This window comes from Suricata suricatta, chromosome 4 (assembly GCF_006229205.1).
Source record: "Suricata suricatta isolate VVHF042 chromosome 4, meerkat_22Aug2017_6uvM2_HiC, whole genome shotgun sequence".
NCBI classification, from domain to species: domain Eukaryota; kingdom Metazoa; phylum Chordata; class Mammalia; order Carnivora; family Herpestidae; genus Suricata; species Suricata suricatta.
This window is the reverse complement of record NC_043703.1, coordinates 67,077,894-67,099,752: the sequence shown is the minus strand read 5'-3', so window position 1 is coordinate 67,099,752 and position 21,859 is coordinate 67,077,894.

Sequence of the window (21,859 nt, the reverse complement as noted above, 5' to 3'; positions counted from 1 at the left end):
CAGAGGGAGAGGGAGACAGAATCCAAAGCAGGCTCCAGGCTCTGAGCTGTCAGCACAGAGCCTGACTCAAGGCTTGAACTCACAGACTGTAAGATCATGACCTCAGCTAAAGTTGGATGCTTAACCCACTGAGCCACCCAGGCGCCCCCCTGCATATGTGCTTTGATCTAACTGTATCATTACTAGCTGACCAGTATGGGACAAGGGACGGCTTGGATTCAGATCTGGTAACACTGGGTAACTACTGACCTCTTTGGGACTCAGTTTCCTCTTCTGTACAGTGAAGGAAATGAATGAGAGGACTTCCAAAATCTACCTCAGTTCTGGTAGTCCATGATTCTGAGTATTTTTAGCCACATTTCTGGAAGGCTAACCTTTCTACACATTTTTCTTACATGTGTAACAAAACTTTTCATCCTTGGCACTGGGTTTTTGGCACAACAGTACCTTCAGACATGTCTTGTTATCTTGGAAAATAACATTCAGAGAAAGGGGTGATTTAATTTTTTACTTTAGATAAGTTAAAAAATGTTTTTTCTGGTTTTCCAAATCATTTTCTCTTTATGCCTTTTCCTAACTATTGAGTGGGCAGGGTGTCTGGTAGCCAAATACCCTTTAAACGTAGAGGACCAACTTCTGGCTTCTTCCGGAGGCTGATCACTGCAATCACTTTGTAGATTAGCAGGTCTTTTAATAGGGATAAAATGCTGGTTCTGCCTGCTGGCCAGTTGGCAGATGTCCTGGAATTCACTAATGTTGCATTTATAGTCTGGATTTGGGACTTTTGTTCCCTATTACCTCAACACCTCTTTGCTTTTAAAAAAAGAATCAATGTCAGTGCAAGACACAAACAACTAGGTATCAAAACAGTAACAGATTAGTGACTTGAGTAACAAGACAGGCATACTTTAGAGATTCTGCAGGCTCCGTTCCAGACTACAGCATTGATGTGAATATCACAGAAAAGGAAGGCAAATGAAAATTTTAGTTTCCTGGTGTATATGAAAGTTATGTTTACACTATACTATAGTCTATTAAGTGTGCGATAGCATTATGTCTTAAAAAATATATGTGCCTTAATTAAAAAATATTTTCTTGCTAAGAAATGCTAACCATCATCTGAGATTTCAGTGAGTCATAATCTTTGTGCCAGAGGGTCTTGCCTTGGTATTTGATCTGCTGACTCATCAGGGTGTCACGGGTGGCTGTGGCAATTTCTTAAAATAAGACAACAATGAAGTTTGCCCCATCAGTTGACTCTTCCTTTCACCTGAACACTTTGAGGCCATTGTGGGGTTATTTATTGGCCTAATATCAACATAGTTGTGTTCTAGGGTGTAAGGAGGTCTGAGGATATGGAGAGAGATGGAGGAATGGCTTATTGGTGGAGCAGTCAGAACATATATAACATTAATCAATTAAGTTTGCCATCTTATATGATGGTAGATCATGGTGCCCCAAAATAATTACTAGTAACATCAACGATCACTGATCTTGATCACAGTAATCACAGATCACCCTAACAAATGTAATAATAATGAAAAAGTTGAAATATCAAAATGTGACACAGAGACATGAAGTGAGCAAATGCTGTTGGAAAATGGCACTGATAGACTTTCTCAAGGCAGGGTTGTCACAAACCTTTGATTTATTAAAAAAAAAAAAACCTATCTGTGACGTGTAATAAAGTGGAGCACAATAAAACAAGGTATGCCTGTAATATGTGCCAACATCTATTGAAGACTTTGTAGCTCCAGCTTCTGCCATACTCTCATCTGGAAGCCTGTGATGCGTGCATTCAGTGAACGCAATTCGCACTTGAACAAGTGGTTGATCTGAAAGACCTGGCGACAGCCATTCCCTAGTGCTACCTACTAGCAGCTCTCTTTCAGGGCAGCACACAAGGTGTTTGCTGATAAAGCCAAGTTTGTTCAGGTACAGTTGGCCAGGGACATCTAACTCTGTCCAGTTGCAGATGGAGGGGGGACATTTATTCAGTGTTGCTGCCCTCATTGGTCACTTGGTATACTGGACTTTTGTACAGTGCTATGGCCTGCAAGACACATGAAGCCACCAAACTGTCAGTCAGTGTGATCACTGGGAAACATAGGAAATTATGAGATAGATATACAAAAATATATGTGGGAAGAAGAGGTTGAGCTTCCGTGGGGTAATGTGGGAAATAGGCTGAACACTCTTGCATTATTATTTACTCTGTGGCTATGTGGCAACAACTGCTTATTTGTTTTTGATAAACACTCCTGCTCGCAAAAATCTTAAAAAATGGCAGTCTATGTTTAATGGAAAGTGAAGTAATAAAATTCTGCTTCTTAAGTAATTTGATGGTGAATGTATAACTTGCCCTAAAATGTTTGTCCATATTCACCACCCACCATGAGGTGCATAGTGGTATTACTGACCTTGTGAAAACCAGAAGAGATAAGCCTCATGAAGAAGCATCAGTGTCTGCTTCACAAATGAGTGGTTATTTCAAGCAGAGCATGCCTAAGGATGATTATTTAACACCTGCAATGAAAGAAGGTGCTTTGACACATCACTCTGGTAATGATGACTTTTCATTTAGATCAAAAAATGGTTTTTGCATGTTAATTTTGCTCACTTTCAATCTGAAATTCTTTTGCTTTTCTATGAGAAGACATTTACTAATGTCTTCATGCCATTATCAGAAGAACTTCGTCGATAGTGAAGGCTGATTTGTATTAATGTCATGAGAACCTTCAAACAGAACCCATTTAATTCCAATAATGTTTGTGGGTTTTTTTTAATTTGCTTCATAGCACCAAAATGAAGCTTTCAGAAATTCATTCTGTTGAAGGGAACATTATTGTAAATGCTATTATAAATTCAGATATAAGGTTAATATTAGAGTTAAAATTTTTATTTTTATGATGATAATGACAAATATAAATTTTGGTGGGATCAAGTATTGTAAAAACAATGCTTTTAGTAAGCTAAGAACCTTAAGGAGCATAAATGTACTTGTGATTGATTGTGATGCACATATAATTTATAATTCCATCCAACCAAGCTGCAATGTTTTACTAATCAAAACAGAAACTGTAATTGTCAAAATATACAAATATTTACATATTATCACAGTTGTTATAACTGAGTGACAAAATTTTCATGATGACATGTTTTTTGTATTTATCAAAACATAATAATTTGATGAATACAAAAACATATTTTAGAGGGTAGAACATGCTTTCTCTGCTGCCAACTGTCAGCCATAGTTTAGGTAGGTATGCATGCGCCTTTGAAGAAGGACTTAGTAAATCAGTGTATGGCATTGAACTTTCTATAAAGGATTCTGATAAATTTTGGTTGTATTTGGTTCAAAATCAGTTGTTTTTTTTTTTAAATTAGTATATTCAAAGGAGGAAATGTCAAAAGCTTCAGATTTGAAGCTTTTGGTGAATTTTAATAATTGAGAAAAGAGCTTGTGAAGAGGAAAGCATTAAAAATTATCTCTATAAAAGGCAAGGGAAAAGCAGAACAAATTAAATAATATTAGAAAAAACTAAATTTAAATTTGAATTATTATAATTGCACCTCAGAGTACATTAAATTATGGGAAGAATTTCTTGATGGAACTTTTACTTTATTAAAAACTTGTATTATGTATTGGAACAGAATGAATTCAGAAGGTCTGATATTGAAGCGCCTTCATTTGGCAAAGCCTTGAAAATAATAATAGAGATGATGCATTTAGGGCATTTTGTCTTTGTAGCAGTAACTTAAAAAATAGAGGCAAAAGGCAATTCTTTAAAAAACATTTGGGCTACAATATTTATACCTTTCAAGATAAAAAATATTAGAGAATGGTCAAGGTGCTCTGCATGTCTCAAACTGGGTGCTAGCAGAAGTGCTGAGCAAGGGGGAGGTAAATCCATGCCCTTAATGTGTATCTCTTTGAGCGAGGATATATGCTAGCCCTCTGTGGCACTGACTGGTTATTCCAGGCAATGATGCCATACTGGGGGCTCATTGTTGGCCTCTGGTTTTAGCAAGTTGGGCACCCAGGGTTTGTGGTAGCCAGGTAAGACTTATGGGAAGGAACACTGTGTTATGTAGCCTCTGGGGAGCAAGCTTACTGACATGCAGAGAATTGGCACTCTTTCACCTGATTATGGAGAACCTCCTTGGTCCCAGATATTTCTGGCAGACACGTGCATGGGCCATAAACATCTTCATGCTCAATAATCACTCTGAAACATCCACCCACACATCTCTACCCCAGACTTGTCACCAATTCTCCAAATCTCTGAACAAGCAGTCAAACCATTAGCCGTTGTTTTGAATCATTGTAGATTTGTCTTCCAGGCCATTTCTCCTTCCACAGGAAGCAGATGACCAGATGTACCGCTTGAAGTTTTGCCCACCAGGATCATTTCCTTCATCACTGCCTTTCAGGCCCATCCCTGAGTGAGATGTAGCGAGGCAGGCATCCACTTTTGGCTGGTACCAGCATATCATGCTGATTCACCTATAGACAAGGTCTGTATTTTACCTTTTTTCTGACAACTGGACATAATAAACTCGCTCGAAGGCCATGGGTGTGGGTTCAGGAAGAGGTGGTGAAGTAGTGGGAACAGGAGCCGTGGGAACCAGAGACGGCTGTTGGTACAGTTTGCCTGAACTTTCCAGACCTGCTTGGTTTTTCTCTCATATATGTACTTCCAAGTATAATGGAATAATGTTAGGCATGTCCAATTTGGTAGTTTGGTGGATTTAATTAGTGGTAGATACTCAATACGTGATGCATAGTCGGGTTACACAGTCAACTTGGGATCCTTTGGTGAGGTATAAAGCCTCTACCAGGGGCCAGGAGCCAGCCCTGGTCTGCTTTCAAGAATGGAGCATAGTTGTCAGCAGAGAAGGGCATTGAGGTTTGCCAGTCATGCTGATGGGCTCCATTAACGTTTTCATACCTTGGGGTCTGTTGATATTGAGAGCGAAATGGCAGGGGAAGCTTGCACCACAACCTGAGCGTGCTGAAGAACCCTGTTTTGTTTTCTGTCCCACTCAAAACTAGAAGCCTATGAGATCCTTGGTAAGGGAACTACAGTAGCACATACCTATGTATGGCATATATTACTTCAAAAGCAAAAGAGGGCCACCAAATATCCCATTTCTTTCTTTGTGGTACATGATACAAGGGGAAGTGACTTGGTTCTCACTTTAGAGGGAAATCCCCACACTCCACTCTCCTCCATCGAAGCCCTGGAAACTTCTATATTGCACATCCACATAAACTTTCACGGGGACTATCTCCAACCTCTGGCTTGTGGGTGTCTTACTCAGGCATCAAGGGTGTTTAATATGACCTGCTCACAAGACCAAATAGTAAATTATCATGAGTATAATGGTCCAGCTGATGTTTTATGAGCTATTGAAATGATCACGACCCTTCTAAACTATATAAATGCATGCATATTAGATAGATAGATAGATAGATAGATAGATAGATAGATAGATGATAGATATATATATAATAGATGGGTAGCTAAATATAGTCCTGGGGGTAAGGGGTAGGGGAAAGGTAAGTATTGGCCCTGACAGCAAAGATACAAAGTGGAAGTAAGCTGTGCTTGTCATTACCTCATCTGATGAAGTTTGCCATAATGTATAGTAATTCTTCATGACCCATCTGACCTTTGTTGTAGCCAAAAGTATGACTACTTAGGGATGTGATAAGAATCACCATCCCTTTGTCTCTCACATCTTTGATGGTAACACTGGCTTTTGTCACCCCCTGGAGATGCTTTGCTTCTGCTTTACTCTCTTAGCTGAGAGGGAGTTTTTGGGGGGAGAGGATACTTCCTGGGGTTCCTACTTGGTTCTTCCTACCAAAACAGCCTTCACTTCACAGATTAGGAAGCTGGTGGACAGCTTTTGCTACTTTCTCTGTGTACCTATTTCCACTGTACAGTACATCTGGAGTTAGAGATATAGCTACCAAATGGGTTCTCCGTTCCATTGACCCTACTGTTGGGTGGGTTCAATGCCTTCTAACTCTGACCTCCATAAAGCCCTCCTTCAACTGGTGGCCCACAGTGGAATTTTGGGCTTCTGTGTGATCAGTGGATGTATAAGTGGGAAATCTGAATGAGGCTTATGGATTGTACCAATACCAGTTTCTTGACTTTGATACTGTGCTGAAGTTGTGTAATATGTTAACAATGGGCAAGGGGTAGGGTATTTGGAACTTCCCTGTAATTTCTCTGTAACTTCCTGTGAATTCATAATATTTTAGAGCAAAAATTTTTAAATATAGTTGTAGAATTGCTTGCTTTGCTAGGCTGTTGAGAGGATCAGAGTAAAATGCATCTAGTACAGTGTTTAGCACAGAGGAAGTTTTTAATCAGTTATGTCCACACAGACACAAACATATATACACACCTGCATTTATGACATTTCTAGTCTCCTATGAGTGAAATATGGGCTTTGAGTTGTCTATCCATCAAATGTAATATATATGCCTCACTTTGTACTCTTACTTCCCTTTAGGCCCAGGGGATGAAATGCATAACCTTGGTCCCCAGCCAAAGATGCTATCTGGTCACCTCCCCACAGAACCTGGAACGTGTGAGTTATGGCAGGGCGGTGATGGTGGAGTTTAACAGTGGAAAGAGCAGAACTGAGAGACAGAGGGTCGGACATGAGGATGCTGGGAAGACTTGGGGGGGGGTGATTGGAAACTCCACCTTCGATTACACATCAAAGAGTTATGACTCTGGCCCACCGTGGACAGGTGTGCCATGAAAGATGAGACTGATGTTCATCTTGCTACTAATGCTTGTTTAAGAACCTGGGCAAGAAGTGTAAATACATAACTAAAGTTGATCTTGACATCATTACCTGATTCATTATAGTGGTTTTCTGGTTTTTATGGGTCATTTTAAAACTAGTTTTGAATGAAATATGCATCCTTACTTTTTCCATCTTGATTTTTAAGAGTACGTGTATCCTTCAGTTGCTAAGTAACATGCCTACATCTGAATAATTTCTGTAATCACTCAGGAGATTGCTTTAATAGTGTATCATCCCAAATGGTAAGAAATGACTAATTCGAGCTGTTTGGAGAAAACTGACTAAAGTATTTCCTCAGAGGCAGGAGGTGCATCCGCCAAGGAGCATAAGACCGAGCACGCGATGGAGGCCTCGCTCACTGCCGCTCTCCTTCACAAGCTTATCACTGCACTTCGTGCCTCCAGACGGAGCACACACTCACCGGGAACTTTCTAAAGTTCCAAAGAGCCAAAGGACCCAGAAGGAAAGATTTTTAAAAAGAAGTATTTTGCTTTGGTCTGGTGAATTGAAAAATTGCATTTATCACAACCACACATGAAGCATGATTCAGAAGGAAGATGGTTGTGCTGTAGTTCTCTCAGGGCAGAAACAAGCAGAGCTGAGCTATGGACACCCCATAACCATCCAAATCAAGGAGAACACTTGACCAGAGACCCATCAATGTGGCTGCAGGAGACCCTGTGTTATGTCATCTTCTGCTGCTTTTTACACAAGGGTGCTGGGACAGGTGGCCAGGAGCTCAGAAACATGCTCGTCTGACCTAGGGACCAACAAGACAGAATCTGTGATTCTGAACCCCCAAACAGGCCAGGTTTGTGTGGTTCCCATGGGCAGACTCTACCCCAGTCCTGACCATCTTCTAGAAACCACAGTCCAGGACTGTGTGTATGAGCAGCACAGCACACATTCAGGTGTCCCCTACTCTGAAGAAATTGTGTTCCTTAACATTTCCTTCCCTTCTGTTGACTGATTTCCCTTCTCTCTCACTAGACTTTTAGAAAGACTGGTGCTGCTTGCACTGTCTACACTGTCTGCCACATTTTCTCTTCATCTCATTGCAACATGGATCCTTGCCCTCCCCCGCAAGTAATCACTACACTGCTCTTCCTGAGGTCTGTTGTGACTTCCTGAATGCCAGATCCCTGTCCTATTTTCAGCTGTCCACCTGAAGGACATCCCTGCTGTGTGGGACATAGGACACTGTCTCCTCCTTGCCGCTTGCTCCTCCAAATGCCTTGGTCCCCTGGCTCTTCTCTCTTGCTCCGTCAGCCCATGTCCTAATTCTCCTGTTCCTCTCTGTGTTTCTTCTTGGTCCCCTTCGCTGACCCTCGTCTTTCCACCCTGTAATTGTTGGTGTCCTAGAGGATTAACTTTTTAGTTCTTCCTTCTTTTACTCCTTCCACCTTTCCCCAAATCCAAAGCCATCTTATCCACCCTACTTGGTGCTGGGCACTATGCTAGTGTGGAAAATACAGAGATGAATAAGATCCAATCCTCAACCTCACTATACACACTAAAGTCCTAGATTGAGCAATAGTATATTGTGGTATAAGTTTGGACAAGGAGAGGTGGGGGAAAAATCAACTCTGTGTGATGGGAAGGAGCATGTAGTACAATATACTGGAGTGTTTACCATGTTACATAATCATTAGAAGTGAACATCTGCCAGCCTAAGCCAGGGCTTTCCAGAAGAAAGGGTGTGTGTGTGTGTGTGTGTGATGTTACATGCATGTGTGCCTGGAAGCCTCAAGCACTTCAGGAGCTGTTCCAGTCTAAGAAGGGGACCTTCTCTTACTCAGGCAGTGCTTCAAATATCACTTCTCAGAAGACTCACTGGGAGTGACTAGCTTTGCCCCAACTTGCAGATGAGTCAGTAAATCTTCATATTCCCCGTTTGAACTCTACACTCAGGGTACCAAATTATTTTTGTGTCTCTAAGGGTGATTTCAAAAATATTTAATAAAGACACCAGCACAGATCAATCTGGATGAATGAATGAGTGTGATTCCAGAGGTGCTCTTTTGTGCCATAAAGAAAATCCTTTAGGTCATAGGGGAGTATGTGTGTGTGTGTGTGTGTGTGTGTGTGTGTGTGTGTGTGTGTGTAGGGTGTCCAGAGGGAGAGGCCAAGCAGCTGAGGCAGAAAGAAGGGGATTCTGGGAGGCCATGGGACAGTGCAATTTCCCAACTATATGAAGGTACTTCAATATGTTGACAACCTGTTTGGTCATACAGAGGAAATCCTGCCTTCCTCCTGAGACTGAAAATTCTCTAAGAACAGACTACATGATCTTATTTTAAGGTCCTTTGATTAGCAACCTTAATTTTCCCTTTGCCATGTAACCTGATATATTCACAAGTTCTGGGAATAGGATGTGGACATTTTTTGGGAGTGTGTGTGCATTATTTTGCCTATTATATTCACCTATGAGACAAAAAAACAAAACAAAACAAAAAACAAAAAAAACTCCACACAACTCTACTAATAGTGTGAATGGCTAATTAAAACTTGGGAGACATTACCTGTAAAATAGTGTAAAGTAAATATTATCTACTTGGAAAATTCTCTTATATGGCTTGAAAGTAATCTTGTAGATGCTAACCATGATGATCAAGACATAAAAAAGTTTGAACCGGGGCATCTGGGTGGCTCAGTCAGTTAAGTGTCCAACTTTGACTCAGGTCATGACCTTACGTTTGTGAGTTCAAGCCCCGAATTGGGCTCTGTGCTGACAGATTCTGTGTTTCTCTGCTTCAGATTCTGTGTTTCCCTCTCTCTCTGCTCCTCCCCCACTCGTGCTCTGTTTCTCAAGAATAAATAAACATTAAATTTTTTTAAAAGTTTGAATAAAGTTGTTTTATAAAAGAGATTAGAAAAAGCAATATCTTAAAGAGTATGTGTGTAAGTAATGCACTAAATATTTTACACGGACATTGATTATTTCTGCTATGTCCTTAAGGGTTATGTGTTTGAGTTTGCCAAAATACTTTTTAAGGATATTTTTGTTGGAAAGCAAGATCCTCTGATATTATGGTCACCTTATATTTGGGCATACAGGATAAACATTTCTTTATTAAAGATTTAAAATATACTAAAAAATTTAAATGGTTAGAAAAATAGATGGTGAAAACTAAAGGTGTATGTGTGTCCTGATCCACGCCAGTCCTACCCTAGAACTAATATTAATAGTTTCTTGCATATCTTTCCGGAAATGTTCTGCCTATAGGCCTATGTGATCTAGCTCCTGTTTACTTCTTGTAATACTCTTCCCTTGCTCTCTATGCTCCAGCCATTCTGCCCGCTTTTTCTTTTTCCAAAACACCTGGATCATTCCTGAAGCCCCAGGACCTTTGCACTTTCCATTTATCTTCCTGGAATGTCTTCTCCCATACCTCTGCATGACTAGCTCTATCTCTTCTTCCAGGAACAAGCTCAAAATCCCTTCCTCAGCAAAGCTTTTCCTGTCCCCATATGGCCTGCTATCACATAATCCTTTTTATGTTAGTCAATTTGGGTGGTATAAAAATAGAATAGACTGGGTGACCTAAACAGCAGGAATTTATTTTCTTACCCTCTGGAGGCTGGAAAGTCCAAGATCAAGGTGCTGGCCAATTCAGTTCCCCCCAGAGAAGGCTCTTTTCCTGGCTTTTAGACCACTGTGTCTTTACTTGCTGGGGAGTGAGGGGGTTGGAGAAGGAGAAAAAGCAAAGCAAGCACTCTGGGGTCTCTTCTTAGATGAGCACTGATCCCATCATGAAGATTCCACCCTCATGATCTCATTTAAACCTATAACTTTCCAAAGCCCCCACCCCCACATGCCATCTGCTGGGGATTAGGACATCAATGTAAGAATTTGGGGGGGACACAATTCAGTTCACAGTGCCATGCTAGTTTTTAGAGAACATAGAATGTTACTAGTTGAACTTAGTGCCTAGCATTTTGCTGTCCATGGCACAAGCCCATCTGAAGACAGAGCTCCCCAGGAGGACCCTGTCAGTCTTTCTCATCACTTCCCTCTTTGAGCCTTCATGAGATGTCCCACAATAGTGCCAGCTTTGAGAAGAAACTAGTGACAGATTTTACTGACATCTTTGCCAGCAAGATTATTTCAGAATCTCTCGACTACCTGTAGACTTTGTCTTGCTTTCTCCACTAAAGAATATAAGGAATTCAATAAGTACAATCAGGTGTTGAGAGCTCCTGATTTTGGAAACACTCAGGCACAGCACTGCTCTTCAGAGCTGCAAGTTCAGCTCCAGAGTGAAGGCCTTTCTGTGGTTGATGCCCTAAGGCACTGCTCACCTGGCCAGCCACTGGAAAAGGAGTGTTGAGGACTTTTTCCTTGATTGGATATTCACGTGATGGTGAAGACACAGTGGCTCAGAGAGGAAGTGACCTATTCAGGGTCTCACAGCCTGTCCAGGTCTGGTCCCAGTGGAGAGCTTCTTCAGGTTAGACTCACTGTCTCTTCTTCTTCCACTCAAATAGCCAGCCAGCCTCCATTCACATGCAGTTCCAAGCAATTGGCATCAGAGGCCACCCCTTGCCACCTAAAGGAAGTGGGACAGAAAAAAGTTCCAGATGGGTCCCCAGGATATGCATCTACTCGTGGCTGACCGGGTTGCTAGCTGGAGGCAGACCTGAGTTTGGGGCTTGGGATCAGGTCCCAGGGGACCTTGTTCCCTTGGGTAGCTGTGGACGTGAGGTTATGTCGAGAAAACCTGATCATAATGAAGAGGAAAGGAGTGAATTGAACCAGGATGATCAAGCCATCTGATGGGTAGAACCCACTGGGAATTCAGGAGCTTGCACCTGAGATGCCAAATGAAGCATGGAGCCCTCTCTCAGGGTCTGCCTCAGTGACTTTTCACCATGTCCACTGGACACGCACAACTAATATATTCATTAGAGAATAAGCCTTTGTAAATTCGCAAGTAAGCAAGTGGCAGGCAGCTTGCATTCTGTATCAATTTGTTTTTAGGAGAGTAAACCCCACAAAACAAACAACAGACGTCTTTCTCCTGAGCTTACTTCTCAGCTCAAGTGCACAGTGAGAAAGGAATGGAGGGTGTTAGTCTAAAGCTTTGGGAATGCCTCTCAGCCCTGGGATGGCAGCCTAAGTGCCTTAAGATAAACAAGGACTAAGTTATGAAAAGCCTCCAGTGGGCCTTTGCAGTCAGGCACAGTCACATGAAATTCCTGAGACCTCTGGCAGGTTCTCTAGTATGCACACCAAAAACACCTGAGCAATTCCAAGCCTGGAGTGAACGGAGCACTGCGGTGACCCTTGACCTCCGCACACCTTCCTGCACATCTGAGGAGGCTGAGCCCCAAGGCTGGGCAATAGGGATGCTCCTGGATCCCAGCTGCTGGGGCCTCTGATGCAAGTCTGATGTAACACTCCGCTTACTGGCCATCTGCTTTCCGCTAACAATGTCCACTCTCACCCCATTGTGAACACAGATATGAGAAAAAAATGTCAACAGAAGTGGTGGGAGGGCATGCTAGTCCATTTGGACGGCTCTGACATAATACCACACACTGGGGGGGGCTATAGACAACATTTATTTATTCCTCACATTCTAGAGGCTGTGAAGTCCAAGTTCAGGGAGGTGACAGATTCGGTGTCTGGTGAGAATGCACTTCCTGTGTCTGTCTTCTGCATGTGTCCTCACATGGTGGAAGGGGTGAGAGAACCCTGTGGGGTCTTTTTATAAGGGCACTAATCCCATTAGGGCTCTACCTTCATGACTTCTCCAAGGCCCTACCTCCAAATATTGTCACATCAAGGATTAGGTTTCCAAAAAAAAAAAAAGGATTAGGTTTCAGCATAGGAAATGTGTTGAAACATGCATTCAGTCTGTTGCAGAAGGGGGTAGAAAAGGAAGCATAAGGGAAGTGAGTGGGTTTTGGGGAGGGAGTGAGTGAAAGGGAGGTGGGTTGCTTTTGAGTTAGGTTGCATAAGTCACCCCAATACTTTGCTTTTCCTTGTGCCCACACTCTGTGCCAGGTGCCTTTGCTGCTCCTCCCACTAGTATATTTCATCATCTCTGACTTTGGGTCTGACCCAGTGACTAGCTTCGGATAAAAGAATGGGACAGAAGTGAAGTGACAATGTCCCTGTCCCAAGCCTCAATCTTAGAAGGCTCTGTGTGACTCTGCTTGTATTCTCGTGCCTCAGCATTGCCATGAGAAGAATTTTCCTCAGTGGACTGTTGGTCCTAGGAGGAGAGGCATGTGGGGCACAGTCTGGATCAACCCAGGCATTCCATAGATCCAGTTATGTGAGCAAATTCAGTGGAGATCATCAGAACTATCAGGTGGATCAGCTAGCCTCCAAACACATGAGAAATAACAAAATATTGCTGTTTCAGGCCACTGAGTTTTAGAGGAGGACTCGTCAATCAAAAAGAGTGAGATCTTGCCATTTGCAACAACATGGATGGAACTAGAGTGTATTATGCTAAGCAAAATAAATCAATCAGAGAAAGAAAAATATCAATGATTTCACTGATCTGTGGAACTTCAGATACAAAACAGATGAACATAAAGGAAGGGAAGCAAAAATAATATAAAATCAAGGAGTGAGACAAACCATAAGAGACTCTCAGATACAGAGAACAAACTGAGGGTTGCTGGAGGGGTTGTTGGGTGGGGAGATGGGCTGATTGGGGGATGGGCATTAAGGAGGATGCTTGTTGGGATGAGCACTGGGTGTTATATGTAAGTGACAAATCACTAAATTCTATTCCTGAAATCTCTTCTATACTATATGTTAACTAACTTGGATGTAATTAAAAAATAATAAAATAGTACATAATATACCTACCTCATAACCATAATCTCTTTCTTATTTGTTGTAGAGCTCTGCTTTTGTTAAAGATTATGATGTGCCATTATTGGTTTAAGCCAATCATGTCACGTCTGTTACCGTTTGCTGGATAACTTTCCTTCCCAGACTTCCTTGCAGCTGGTGGTGACCAGGTGACCTGGTTCTGGCCAAGGAGACATAAAGGGAAATCTTACTTTTGGGAAAGACTTTCCTCTTGATAAAAACAAAGCTTTTTCCTGTCCACCCCTTTCTTTCCTGTTTGGGTGCTGGTATGACTGTGTGATACCTGGAACTGTGGAAGCCATCTTGTCACGATGAGGTCACATGTTCAAGGATGAGAGATCCACATACTGCAGATGCCCAAACAGGGTGAGAAAAACCGGAGCTTTTTACTGCATTGTTAGGCTTCTGGGCAAACCCTGGGACCACTTACCTCCAGCCTCTCACCAAGAAACCAGTGATTGTCTTTATGGTTCAAACCACTGTTGGTCAGGTCTTCTCTAATGGCAGCCCAGTGCATTGCTGAGTGGCAAGGGATATGATGAAGGTGGAGGAGAGGGGTGTGGGTGACAAATTACGGAGGTGTGTGTCATAGTGCTGTGAGAAGCACATTGAGAATTGAAGAACTTTTCCTAATTAGCTGTGTAACCTTGAGTAACTCCCCTCTCTGGGGCTGCCATTTCCTCTGCTGAGAGAAGGCATTTAACTAGATGACCTCTAAGGTTTTTACAGCTCAAATACTGACTCGAAACATACAGTTAAGTCTCTGAGTACCACAGCTGGGCAAATATTCACAGAGGATTTGGGAGAATTATTATTTATGCCCAAAGAAAAGACCAGGGGTAGTTGTTCTATAACAAATACTTAGCTCTGGGCTTGTAAATAATGAGTTTCTTCTTCATTTCTGAGTTTGTGTCTAATGTAAGTCTTACCTGCTCTAGGGGACTTTCATCAAGTGCTCATTAGATGCCTTGTTTATAAAAAATGCTTTGTATGCAAGGAGCAAATGCTTCCTTTTCAGGAGCAGGTGTTGTGGGATGAAGAGAAACATGCTGGCTAATGCCTTGTCATCCAAATTCACAGAAATTTCTGGTATCCTGGGCAGGTTTGACACCATTCTGGGAAGAGAACTAAGGGACACATCTTCTGAATAAATTAGTCTATTTATTCAGTTTCTAGCTCTGCAGGATAGAACTTTGGCAGGATCCCAGAGAAGCATCAGCTGGGGGGAAAATCACTTTATTTTCTGCTTTAGCCAACAGCATTTTCCTGCCCAGACTCTGCAAAAATGGACTTGCTTAGCTTTGCAGGCTCCTCCAGCTGCCACTGTTCCTCTGTGGCCTTCTGCTAACACGTGCCCCTGGCTCAGTCAGGTTTCTTCGGCTTTCATATTTTTCCCCCCAAACAATTTTACTTTAATTTGTCCTTGCTTTTCTCTGCAGTGATATCCACAAGCTTACCTTTCCCCCTGTTTCCTTACACCTTCCATTATCTCCCTTGCTCACCCTCTCCTTCTTTCGCCATCTATCGCTACATTCTGAAAGGCTTCTTTGACTTTTGTGAGGTGATGTCCCTAAAATCTAAGAAGAACTCTGGGTGTCATCATTATCTGATATAATCATCAGAGGTATTTTGCCAGCTACAATAGTAGCTGTTCAAAGAGAATTTCGCACTTATGGTCTTGCTCTGTTGTCCCTAGAGTCTTCTGTAGCATAATTTTCAGCTCTGGAAACAAAATGTTGGCTAAAAGTGGAATTGGGGAAGAAGGGCAAATTATGGGGTAAAATTGGGGCAGAGCAGTGAAGACCACCAGAGCACATGAATGTCATTCATTTGCATACACATTTTACAAACCTTTATTGAAGATGACCGTGGAATTTGAAAGCACTGACCTACGGACTATAAGGGGAAACAAATTACCTTATGCATGAACATGTTCTGCCTGGGGCTTCCATAGGGAAAGAGCAGGTAGGAATTTTAAAAGGAAAAATTTCCCCTTCTAGCAACACATACCTTAGGAGATATTAAGATTAAATGTATTTTATCATGACTGATTCTACCCAGCTGAAGTGAACCCCAAACCAACCCCCTATTGGACCCAACTAAAGATTCTTTCCTAACAATCAATTGGATCTGTTTGAACCAACCAGATACAGGCCTGTAGATTAATTTGTGGGGTGCTGTTTTTCAACCTTTAATCACTGTGAACCCCTCTTTCTAGATGAAACAACCTGACTTTCCCTCATCAACTAACTGTTGAGAGAATTTCTTCACTTGTGTGTGTTTCCTTGCCTGGCAAGTCCATAAACTTGGCTTTGTGGATTTTATTTATTTTATAGCTCTGGTCGTCTTCTTTTATTTGTTTTCAGAATATAGGCTGTAGGGGAGCCAAATAATGTTTAACATCTGGCAGGAGCACACAAGAAATTCTGAACATTAAAAACAACTAAAAGAAAAACAACCAAACCCAACCAAACAAGCCAATAACAGCAGCAGTAACATCATAACTGCAAATCTTACCCAGGAGACAAGACTCTGCGAGGAAATGAGACCCACAGTAACTTCCCAGCTCAGGTCATTTCTAACCAGGAGCTGGTTTCAACTGGATGAAGCCAATTTCAACAGTGGTCTGATCCAGATCTGAATATTGCTTTACATGTTGGTGCAGCTTCTTTGTTCTGTTTACCCTTCCAAGTGTAGCAGGCTGATAAGGAACAAAGACCGTAATTTTAACAACAATTACCTGCCTTTTACTTTTTTAAATTATTTACTGGGTCCTGCTGTAGCCTTTGGTTAGTGTAGGTAGAAATTATGCCTCTTTGACTCTTGTATTGTGATATCTGGATTTTCTCAGAACTTGAGTTCATTTTGCTTTGTGATCTTATTCAAGAAAGTCAGAAGATTTTTAGTTCCAAGCAGGCTTTCTGCAGCACATCTTTCAAACTCTGGGAATTATTGGAGCCCTGTACATCCTTCCTCACTGAAGGAAACATCCGGCACTTTCCCCACATGTGTACTTGCCTCCTCCATCAAGATGCTATTATGATTTGTTTTCCCCCTTATGGCAGATTACTAATATACCACATATTTGTGAAGGGAATTTATTGAATATATAGCAGAATCTTTTTAATGTACTCCTTGTAGCTTTAAAGTAATACAGCCCAATCATGTTTCTGCCTATGGCTGTTCCTATATTTTTAGGGATTTGGGTCTGCAATGCTTCGCTTGTCCTAAGTTAGATGGGACTTAGTGTCTTTAGTGGTGACCCTCTCCATTCCCCCCTTATTGTCATCTTTAAGTAAAGGTTTATTCAGTGCCTACCACCCAGGGCTTTACCTTGGGCATACACAAAATGGTGTTTGAATATATTTCCTCTGCCTTCTGAGAGCTCCAGTTAAGCCATCTTCTTCCTCCCTCCCTTAAACATTTGCTAATGGGCAGAAGAATGAACATAAGAGGAATCCTCTGATAATTCAAGAGCAAGCCAAAGGAAAGGCCCCACTCAAAGAGTGTCTGCTTACATACACATACACATAATGGCATGTTTCCAGTGTAGAGGGGAGGACAGTGCAAATCAGTAGTGGGAGTATATCAAAGGAAGGAGGGGGAAATGGTTATTTCTCTCCCTTTTGTAGAAATCTTCCCATAAGACATGGTTTTTTGAAGCTACCAGCCATCAATTTCTGCATAACAATGACCCCAAAACTCAATGGCTTTATTAAGACAGCAATGATTTATTATCTCTCACGATTGTTAGGGTTGAAAATCTAGGCAGTTCTGTTGCTTTGTCAGGCAGGAAGAGTCGTAAGATTCTGGGGCTGGAGGGTTTATGATGGCCTCACTCACTACCAAGAACTGATGCTGGCTGTTGTCTGGGGTGTATCTATCCTCCTTCACATGACCTCTTATCCTCCACTACACTAGAGTGGGCTTTTTCACAGCTGAGTGGTCTCAGGGTCTTGAAGTCTAGGCTCTGGAACTGTGTGGTGTTACTTCTGCCACATTCTGTTGGTTCCAAGCAGGACCTAAGGACATTCACATTCAAGGGATGGAGAAATAGATTCCACCTTTTAATGGGAATACCAAAGGGACATAGACCCAGGCAGATGTGATTCATTAGGAACCATTAGTCTAGCAATCTGTCACAGCAGAAGTAGGGTCAGAAGATTAGGGATGAGGAAGGAGGGGCATAAGTTAAGAACTGAAGATTCAGGCTTCCCTCAGAATCTTTGTTCTTGTCTTCAGTTATGGAATTCTATGTGCCAGAAAATAATAGGTTGTCCCCAGTTATTTATTTCTGGGGATACAGACACAAAGGGATGTCTTAGAAAAGGAAAAATGATGGATGCCTACAATTTTATTAAAGTTTGGCATATAGGGAATACTACATAAAATGGAAAAGCAGAAAATATTTAATCGCCAAAAAGATGAGGGGAAACAGAAGGTTTTATCAGGAAAATATATACATATTCCAGATTATGTATGCACATTTGAGCACACATATGAGATGATTTCTGCTGTAAAATGACTTTAATTTTATGGTTGCAACTTTTAAAGAGCATTTTCCTTTCTGTAGCCCTGCAATCCAGGCTGTCAGCAAGTGATGAGCACATGGCTTTAATGGAGAGCCATGTGGGTCCTTTTGTTCAAGTGTCTTAGAGTCATAATCTCAAATTTCCTCTCCATAATCAAAAAGCATGTTATCCTTTATTAAAGGAATTGATTCTTAAAAAAAAATTATAACTGATTTTTTAAAAGTTGAGTTTTAGTACTGATTCTCATGGGGTGCCTGCGTGGCTCGTTCAGTTGGGCCACCGACTTCAGCTCAGGCCATTGCTCCTAGTTTGAGCCCCAAGTCAGGCTCTGTGCAGACAGCAGGGAGCCTGGAGTTTGCCTTGGATTCTGTCCCCCTCTCTCCAACCCTCCCCCAACTCAAGCTCTCTCTCTCTCTCTCTTTCTCTGAAAGAAAGAAAGAGGAAAGAAAGAAGAAGAAATGATTCTCATAGTACAGATTTGTACCTTTCTCATCAATTCTTAACTTCCCTTATATTCAAATTCTGAATCTAAAACCAATACTCTTTCTAAGGAGTTCCTCTCTTAGTAGTTACTATTGGCTTTCTGTTGGAATGTCTAAAATACTGAAAAGATTGTTGGACTTTAATTAAAGGGATGGCTTTAGTTTGACTTTCTAGCACACCATGATTCTGTTTTATCTGTGGGCAGATGGGCAAAAATGTAAAGTAAAGGTAAGGTGCCACAGAGATCATACTTGTGTTTTTATTCACTGCTAATTTACCTGTGAGTTTTATGTTGGCAGGAGTAGTAAAACACAGGTGGGTTATATTCTCTCCTTCCATTGTTACCAAAAACCACTTCCTTATAAACTGCCCTCACTTCAGGCTTCTATAGAAACTTCCTGGTAGATCTATAATTGTTAATAGTTTGAAAACTAATCTTCAAAGGTTTGGAATAGGAACTTAAACCACTTTTACTATATAAGTGGCATCTTTATTTTTTGGAGCCAGGACAATTCAGGTCCACAAGAAAATAAGCAAGAAAATAAAAATCACTCAGAGATAACCACTCTTTATTTTTTATTTTATTTTTATTTTTTATGTTTTTAAATGTTTATTCATTTTTGAGAGACACCTACACACAGAGTGCCAGTGGGGGAGGAGCAGAGAGAGAGGGAGACAGAGAATCTAAAGCAGACTACAGGCTCTGAGCTGTCAGCACAGAGCCTGACGAGGGGCTCAAACTAGGAGATTATGACCTGAGCTGAAATCCGATGCTGAACTGACAGAGCCACCCAGGTGCCCCCAGAGAGATCACTCTTAATTAGGTCCCAGCCTGAATCAAGCCTCTTCCCCTGACAATCCCTTCAAACAACTGTCCTCTTCACCCATCAACCAAAGGCAGCAATGCATATCCATCATGAGTTACCCTGTGGGCTCTGCATCAGTGGGGACTTATCTTTAGCACTCTGTGCAGGTGCTGAAGATGCTTCTTATTCCCTAGTTCTCTCAAGGGAATTTTGGGGGTAATTCTGCTGACTCTCAATATGAACAAGATCAAAACCAACACTTTGCTCAATCTTGAGTTACTGTAGTTGGATGAAAGTGAAATCATTACCAGGTGCGACATCGGGTCTTCTGGCCCAGGGCCACCAGCAGAATGTTACAGTCTCTGAAGCTTAACAATTTGAGCATTTGTGTAGCAGCGTAAGTTTTCACAGCCTGAACTCAGTTTCCACAGTCCACTGTGGAGGTGAGGACGGCAATGCCACACATTGCTGCAATTGATGCAATATCCTGTCATCAGCCAATTCTTTGCATAAATACCCAAAATGTGCCTGCAATTCTTGGAGGGGGGGAAGGGAGCAAGGACCTCCTAAAGTGTCTCTGCTCTGCAGATCAGGTGCTCAGGTCCCCTGCTCTACACTATCAGTTGTTTCAGCTGGACATGGGGAGGATGTTGCAGGGCAAACCATGCAGAGTTGAGGCCAGTGGTATGTCCCTATTCAGCAGAAAAAACCAACGGCTCTAAAGAGCAAGCATGCAGATGACACCCCCTGGTGTTGGTGAGGATGGAGCAACAGCACACATGTACACGGCTGCTGGGCCTGTCCCAGAGCAAATCCCTGGGACAGGCAGGAAACAATGACAACGTGGCTACACGTCATTATTTTAACTGGCCTTGGAGAGTGTCATTGTATGGATATGGCATCATTTATTTAAGTTGTTTCCAATTTTTTGCTACGATTAATAGTATGTAAAGAACATCCTTATACATATTTCTCTGTGAGGTCAACCCATGAGGTCTTTGGCAAAAATTCTCACAAATGGAAATGTTGAATCAAAGTCAGCAGTGCTGATATATAGTGTTAGGTGGCTGTCTAGAAAGTTGCATGCTAAGTTTTTAAATTGATTGCCTATGTTTTCTTGCAATACTTTAACTCAAATGTATGCTTTTATATTCAGATATTTGCTCCATCTGAAGCTGATTTTGGTGGTAGAGATGCCATTTTTTCCAAAAGACTGTCAGTTTTCCCCACTCACTTTTACTCTGTGTCAAATTCTCCTTCATACATGAGTCTGTTTCTGCATTTTGTACTGATGAGCTTTGTGCTAATTATTGTTTAATGCTTTAATTTTTGTATTTCTATAATATGGCTTAATATTTAGTAGGACAATTATTTGCTCAATATTCTGCCTATTTGTTCATGCTTTTTCTTTCAGAAGAACTTTGATATCAATTTTTTTTTCTATATAAAGGAAAACACTCTAAATTTTTTTGCTTGGGATTTGCATTGATTTGGGGAGAGTTGTTATATTTTTACAATATAGAGGATATGTTCAAAAATAGAATTTATTTTTTTGTTTATTCAAATACCTTGTGTCCCTCAGTAGAATTTTGTTTTCTTCGCATAGACCCTAAACATCTCTTGTTAAGTTTATTCCTAGGAATTTTATGGCGATTTTTCTTATTGCCATTATTAAAGGTATCTCCTCCTCATAGCTCTCTAGCCATTTGACCAAATAGGCTAATCTACTTAGCTCCTAATGCGCGATCCTCTGGAAGTTCTGGCCGTCACCTGTGCGTGGGTATCTACAGGGAGCAGCAGAGTGGAGACAGGGCCAGGCCCATTCCTACTCTCCCTCACTTTCTGGGCCCCTCTTCCTTGGGCCCAGGATGTGGGTGTGGGCTCAGTTGTCCTAGAAAGTAAGGGAGAATCAACCCACCTCACGAAATTCCGCACAAGTGTCAGGCAATGAAAATATGATCTTATTTCTAAGTGCCCAGGACCTTGTACCTTGGAGTCAATTTCCATAGGCTGGGCCAGGTGCCCTGTGGCTGAGGGGTCAAGGGTTTAGTGGGGAGGGAGGAAAGGTGGCACTACTGGCTTTTAATCCTGGCCATGGCCTTGTGGCCCAGAGCCTGGAAGTCAGTGTCTGGCCCTCCCTGAGAGAACTCTTTCACCCGGGGTGTGCCACTGGAAATCTACTGAGGGAGAAAGGCTGCCCTAGATTTTCAGAGGAGCTAAGCCATCTCCTCAGGGCTCTGGCCTGCAGGAAGAGAAATTTCTAGAAAACAAGGGGTTTCATATTTTTCTTTTTTAGTTCTGATTTCTATCTCAGCCATTAAAAATCAAGCTTTAAAAATAAGATCCTATCCATTATGTTTTAATAATCA